Source organism: Benincasa hispida, chromosome 10 (genome assembly GCF_009727055.1).
Source record: "Benincasa hispida cultivar B227 chromosome 10, ASM972705v1, whole genome shotgun sequence".
NCBI lineage: Eukaryota > Viridiplantae > Streptophyta > Magnoliopsida > Cucurbitales > Cucurbitaceae > Benincasa > Benincasa hispida.
In genome coordinates this window covers 428,540-436,164 of record NC_052358.1, presented here as the reverse complement: position 1 = coordinate 436,164, position 7,625 = coordinate 428,540, and the positions used below count along the sequence as shown (strand labels likewise).

Sequence of the window (7,625 nt, the reverse complement as noted above, 5' to 3'; positions counted from 1 at the left end):
GCCTCACCGCCCAAGAGAAGAATAAGTAGATTGTCCAAAAAACACCAGAAGAATTAAATAGATATTCTTAAGGATGAAGAAAGGAGAGTCACGGAGAGTAAAGAGAGAAAATTTTTAATCAAAATTAGAGAAAGAGAATGAGAAGATAGAGATAATCAAAAAAGAGAACACGAAGGAAGAACTTGAGAGTAGTAAAGTAGAGAGATTAAAGGAGCGAGTGACTTAAGAACCCTTAAATGCCTCTCAAATTCTGAAATCCCTAAAATCAATCAGAAAACTTCAAGGAGAGTTAAATATGGTTATCTTGTAAAAAAAAAAACCAAAGAGGTAAGGAGAATTAGTTAGACTCAAGATCTTGAACACTCTATAACTAAGTCGATCAACTTACCAAGAGCTCAAGCATGCAACTCTAGATCAAGAATTACAAAAAAGATGGTGATGAACTTTTATCATCGCCCTAAAGTAGGGTTGGCAACGGGGCCGGGGCGCGGCGGGGTGGGGGGCGTCCCCCGTCCCCCGTCCCCGACCCCATGGGGGAAATTGTCCCACATCCTCGCCTCCGTCCCCACTGTGGGGATTCCCCATTGTTTTTAAGTTAAAATTTGATTAGTCCACAAAAAATCCATTAAAAAAGTTTATCGAATTTCTCGTTTTTTAATTCAAGTGATTTTATTTGAAATTTGACTAATGCACAACAAATGAACAAAAAATAATAAACTATTCTATGAAATAAACACAATTGACAATTAATTGACAATCAATTGACAATTTAAAAGCTAACAAATCCATTAGATAACTTTACAACTTAAAATTCAATAAAATTTGTATAAGGAAGTCAATTAAAGACAAACGTCTTATATATTCAAATAAGTATACAACTTAAAATTCAATAAAACTCGTCATTCTCTCTTCAACGACTTCACAATCTCCCATCCTTAGTTGTATTCATTCCTACATTTAAAATGTAATAAACAAATAATGTCACAAAAAAAACTAAACTAGACCACGAAATAATATTAATCCTTGAGCATACCTTAGTCACCACGCCATCTTCATCATCAGAATCATCTGCATCTTCTAAAACAGTTGTGTAACCATTTTTTTTCTCGTGCTAATACCTTACATTGTCAAATATTTGTAATAAAAGAAAATATTTATTAATATATTAAATGATAGAAAGATGTAAAATAAAATAAACAAATTAACCTGTCAAAACTTCAGTTGCAATCCAATTTTGAGCGCACATCAAAGCCTCTATCATCTTTGGATTAAGTTCGTTACGATATGGGCTTACAATTCTACCACAGGTACTAAAAGTAGGCTCTGTGCAATCTCCTATCACTACGTACTCTTTCGATCCCCATCTCCTATCACTGCCAACCTATCTTTCACAAAAGTTAAGAATATGAGCACAACACCGCATATGAAATAAACTCCCATCCAATATTAAGTTTCCACACAAATTATCAACAAGCATATTAACCATAGAGTCATTGGTACTACAATTATCTACAATTACTGATGACAATTTTCGATCAATATTCCAATCTAACAGACATTCTATAATATCTTCATGAAGCATATCAGAAGTGTGTGGAGAAGGTACATATATAAACCTGATTATTTTGTTTTGCAAAACCCAACTATCAATGACAGCCATATAACCTTTTGTTTGGTGGTTGGAAGTCTACATGTCTGCTGTCAGGGCGATCTTTCCTTTGATCTCATTCAACAATGCCATGATTTTCAACTTTTCAGTCTCATAAATTTTCAAAATCTCCTTTTTTATTGTGTTTCTTGACACCATCTTAAATAATGGTTGGATGACATTTCAAAATTCCCTAAAACCTTCGTGCTCAACTATTGAGAGAGGATATTCATGTCTTATTATCATCCTAGCTAATGTTTTTTTTTTGCAGTTTCCTGATCGAAGTTATATAAACTCAATGTATCGTTCTTCTCTCTATTAGGATTCAATAGGGTTTGTCATATGTCCTTTTGTCCTTTATATGGGCTTAATATGATCATGCAAATGTTTGGTTCCATTTTTACTTTCACCCCCTAATTTTCGTTTGCAGTAATTACAAATCGCCTTGTCCACTCCATCTATTTTTTGTTTCTTAAAATGGTTCTAAACAACTGATGTCAATCTCTCAATATCCTCATCAAGAATAACATAATTATCAACATTCAAATTATCATCATTCGATGAGCATGGAGTTAAATTTGGGGTTGAATTTGGGATTGGACTTGGAATTGGATTTGAAAAATCTTTATTTGTAGAAGGTGATGAATTCAGACTTGGACTTCATTTTCAAAGCATTCAAACATATTCAAAGCATTCAACAGTTCAACTAAATTGAAAGCATTCAAATTTCAAACATACACAAACATATTTTCCAATCATATTAAGCCTAAAATTCAAAACATTCAAATATCAAATATACACGAACATATTTTTCAAATATATTCAAACCTAAAATTCAAAACATTCAAATATCAAACATACACAAATATATTTCTCAAACATATTATTTACTAATTTCAAGTATACTTTTCAAAAATATCAAATGGCCAAACAAGAGAACTAAAGGAAATTTTTACCGGCACCGGCTTGAACTTTAAAGAGTTGAACAGATAGATCTCGCCTCTCGAAATAGCACAAATCTGTTTTCTTTAAAAGGAAACAACATAGAAGTACAACAGTCAAAATATAATTAAAAAAAAAAAAAAACCGACGGCTTTGAATGTTTACCTGAAATGGCTGAGGCTGAATTGAGAAACCAGAAGTGTTTCGGCTGGACACAAAAATATATAAACAACAACATAAAGTGAAATGGAGCAGTAGGCTGGCTGGACGCTGGAGCTGGAGCAGTAGGCTGGGTCTTCACTCTTCACGACGGAGGCAGTAAGCTGGACGGAAGCAGTAGAAGAAGGCTCGGCTGGACGCTGGAGCAGTGGAGAGGACGGAGCAGAGGCTGCTGGTGCTGGAGGGATTTACGATTTAGGGATTTTGGGGTTGAGTAGCAGTAAAAAGCCAAAAAGGGATTTAATATTTTGGAAAAAGTAAGGAGGAGAGGAAAATAATTTTTGGACTTTTTTTTTTTTTTTAATTTTGGGTTTTTGGATTTTTGAATTTTTTCATTTTGGATCTTTTTATATATATTTATAATAAAATTTATAAAATTTCTTATTTATAAAAATATATATATATAATTCGGGGTCGGGATTAATTGGGGTCGGAGCAGGGATACTGTCCCGTCCCCGCCCCATCCCCGGATGGGGCTCCGAATAAATTTCTCGGTTTGACTCCATCCCCGATTCAAACCGGGAAATCCCGAATCCGAAACTGAAGGTGGGTCCCCGATGGTTTTTTTTTTGACACCCTGCCCTAGAGGAAAAACTTCATTCCCAAAATTCATTATCTAAAAATTGTCTTGTACAAGTTGATGGCAAAGACTTATAAATAGCCTCTCAAAATCCTAATGTATGCCCCAACGTGAATTTTAGAAAAATGACAAAAATACTCTTATTTAACATGTTTTAGAAAGGATAAAATTGGAAACAATAAAACTACATCTAAATTATTAAAAAAAATTATAAATAATAAATTTGAGTCCTTCAAACTTATACTTGATCGTGTTATATCTAAGAATCAAAAGGCTTTTGTCCCTATCCAATAAATAGTTGATAATGTGATCGTTGCTTATTAGTGTCTTACTAATATAAAGGGATTTGTATCTCTAAAAATGGATATGAATAAGGTCTATGGTCGATTGAATTAGAGTTTTGTTGCAGTGGATAATGCATCGAATGGGCTATAGTAATGCTTAGATTGATTAAATTTGCGTGTGCTTGGAATCTGTTGATAGAACCGTAAAAGTACTATTCTACCATTTACACTTGGCTAGTTTTAATTTTTTTTTACGATAAATGCTTATTTGCTGCTTTTCTTTATTATTTTTGGGGGAACCAAGCATTGGGGCAAATATTAGAAGTTTTGAAGTTATGATGAAAAAACGAGGGCCAAAAGACTCAATTTCGGGTCTAAGACATGAAAAGATGAAGATTTTGAGGCTAAAATGTCATCAAGAAACTGTTGTTTGACGCTGCAAATCCCCCAAAGAATGAAAAGACGCTGCGGGGAGTTAAGGCCAACACTACTCATTGCATTTATGACACTATCAATAGAAAGGCTATTAATTGTTCGTTTCGTCTAAGTTATTAAGAGGATGGAACTGGAGAGGATTTTGAGTTACAGAGAGGAGATTCTGAAACTTGAGTTCGTGGTTGAAGGCTATGATGTAGGGATGGTCATTTAAATCGTAAAAATCTAACCGTTTTTAAAAATCGAACCGAACCAAACCAAAAACTCAGTAAAACCGAAAAATGCAGTTCGATCCAGTTTGAAGAATTTTGAAACCGAATTAATTCGATTCGGTTCGGTTTCACTTTCGAAAATTGAATTTGAAACCGAACCGAACTATTTTTAACTAATATATATATTTAAAAAAAAGTAAAACCGAATTTAAAACCGAACCGTTTTTAATTTAAAAAATAAAACCAAATTTAAAACCACAGAACCGAACCATTTTTAACTAAAAAAATATAACATGATTTTTTAAAAAATGCCAAAACCAAATTTGAAACCGAACCGAACCGTCGGTTCGATTCAGTTTGAACCAATATTTGTATTTAATGTATGAAAGTAATCGTGATACATCGAACCAAACCAAACCGTTTCCATCCATAATGGTCAATCAAACTGAATCGTTTCCATCCCTAATGGTCAATCAAACTGAATCGTTTCCACCCATACAATGGTAGAGGACCGTGGTCATACTTTGGAGACGAAGTTAGATCGTTTGGATAATTATTCCCTCCTTTCCCTGTCTTTGATTTCACTAAATTTTTGCAATTTTAATTGTAGTTTCAAGTTTTGAGAACATGTTTGGCTAATTTTTCAATTATTTTGGGTATCTTATTGTTGATGCATAATGTTGTTAAGCGTTTGATTACTGCTTGACTATTGTATGTCTAATTCCTTTCTCGGGAAAAAGGGCTTTGGGCTAGATCAAAATTGTTAGACTATTGTTCAAGAATGCACAAAAGTCGTAATGTGGTTGATGATGCGCAAGTGCACATGTCAAATTATATTATGGTTAAAACAGTCAAGAGATCGAATATTATCCTTGTGGAATTTGATTCACAATTTTTTAGCTATTCAGGGATCGTTTTAAAATTTTATATAGGGACCCACTCGTAATGCAAATTAATTAAACTAAATTAAAAAAGCAATAAAAATGATCGAATATGAAGATTATCAACAAAGAGACGTTTTAGTGAATAGATTTCATCAATGGCATCATTAAACACAATTGTTTTGACTCTTGAATCAATTTACATAACACTTAGATCTAGAAGTCTTTTATCCAGATTTTTCCTCTCAAAATCAATCTTTTCTTTCATTTAATTGCTAATTATAATATCTTGAAACTAGATAGTTAAGCAAAGAAGAATCTTCATCAATAATCTCTATGGTTATCCAACTAATCTAGTGTTTTCAAACAATAGTCTAGCATGCATGATCTAATCTAAAACCTACATTTTAAACCAAGATTTAAATCATGAACTCATTGAAATATTGGCCGAACATTCAAAAGTATTAAGATCAATCATACTAGAAAGTATTGGTGCAAATTATCATTCAAGAAATAAAATGCGTAATAAAAATCCATAAAATCCATCTAACCCTAAAACTATAAGAAATACAGACGAATATGACTTCTATAGATAGAACCATAGCAAGAATACAAAAATATAGAAAAGAATCCAGGATAAAAAAAAGGAAAAGAAAAAATTATCTAGCGTTCTGGTCCGTCTCCATGATATAATTGACCCTCCAATACTCTCCAATCGGCTATCAAGGAACCTCTATATTCTAGCCAAAACTCCCTTTCTTAGCTTCAAAAATTCGATGTGGAGAACTGTTGCAAAGCCTCCTTTATATAGGGAAATATTTTCCAAAACTATATAGGATTTAGATTCCTAAAATGATAAGTAAAAGATAAAAACCTAAACTATTTGACTTGATTATCGAAAGTAGATGAAATAAAATCTAAAATGTAATGCTTTAAATGGATAGAGAACGGGAAAAAAATGGTCATTAGCCTAACGGCCACCCGGATCAAAAGTTATTACAAACTGCAGATTTTAAAGAAGAGGAAAAGCACCTACGCAGTTTTCATGCCTTTTTTTTTTTGCTCTAGTTCTCCACTTTTCATCAACTTTGACCCCATCTCTTGCCTTAGGTCAAGCTTTGACCTATTATAAACGTGTTTTCATCATTTTAATATAAAGATAGCCCATACCGATCTAAATGCTCGATTTCTACAAATTAAACATAAAAGTGTATCGACAAACACAAATTAACAATTTTCTAAACCTAAAAACGTACTTTTTGAATGCATTTAAGTGGCATAGGCTAGCTCATTGCATAAATATTTGGATTAACAAGTCGGTGTGAGAAATGATTGTACTTGAGGGAGGATACCTAGATTTTTAGACTTTTAGACCTATGAAATTAATGTTGGATTGGTCTAAAAAATAATTGATGAAGTCATCATTAAACAAAGTCGTAGCATAAAATGTTTATTTGACTGAATTTTCCCTAGTCACTTGATTTATTTGCTTTTCTCGCTTTAGAATTAAGTTCATCAACATCATGTTCGCAGTCCTAGATAAAATTAGCCAGATTTTCACAATAACTAAGAATTAATTACCCAACTTCCATGAGACAATACTTTGGTGTTAGACCATTATTCCATGAGATAATATTTTGGTGTTAGACCATTTTTTATGTATTATAATTTGACGTGTGCAATTGTGTTCCATCATGGGTCCCTTTTCAAATTATGTTTAATTGAAAGTGAAAAAAAAAAAATTTAATTATCTAAAGTCAAACAAGGATATCCTCTTTTTCCTTTATCTTTTTCTCATTTGTATTGAGGGTTTTTCAAATCTTCTCCGTCAAATAGAAGTTTATGGTAAGCTTTTTGGAATTGAGCAATGATTCTCGAATTCACAATATGAAGAATATGCTAGGTTTGGTTGATGGTACACTTGTTGAATAGATTGATGATTTTGCGTAATTCTTTGATTATTTGCAATAGTGTGGTTACAGCTTGGATTTTAAATGCTCTTTCTAAAGAGATTCTCGTGAGATATGGGTTAAGAGTGTTTAACACGACAACTCGAACAATCCGAACTATCCAATCCAAAATATAAGGGTTGAATTGGGTTAATTTTGTTCTTGAGTTGGGTTGGGTTAAACTTTCTCTATTTTTGTTGGGTTGTGGGTTGGTTAAAAAAAAATTGGGTTGACCCAATCCAACCCGAATTATATATATATTAATAATATATATTTCTCTTTGTTTAAAGTTTGATTACTTTGTATTAATTAATTTGTTAATTTCTAATATTTTAAAAAAAGAATTGTTACGATATTTGTCTTTGTTGAAAGTTTATAATAAATATCATAAATATTTGGTATTTATCATTTAAATTTTATGAGATTTTAGTTATTAGTCATACGTTGTATATAAATTTATATATTTTTATTTTTT

The 7,625-nt window shown here is 32.3% G+C and overlaps 1 long non-coding RNA gene across 1 annotated transcript; it reads right to left on the bottom strand.

The window, feature by feature from the left end:
- Positions 1 to 761: 761 nt before the first annotated feature.
- Positions 762 to 3,047, bottom strand: LOC120088729. Its single transcript, XR_005485012.1, has 5 exons — positions 2,756 to 3,047; positions 2,605 to 2,674; positions 1,207 to 1,381; positions 1,034 to 1,118; positions 762 to 951 (listed from the first exon to the last, which is right to left on the bottom strand). It is a non-coding gene; the product is annotated as an uncharacterized LOC120088729 (long non-coding RNA).
- Positions 3,048 to 7,625: the final 4,578 nt, after the last annotated feature.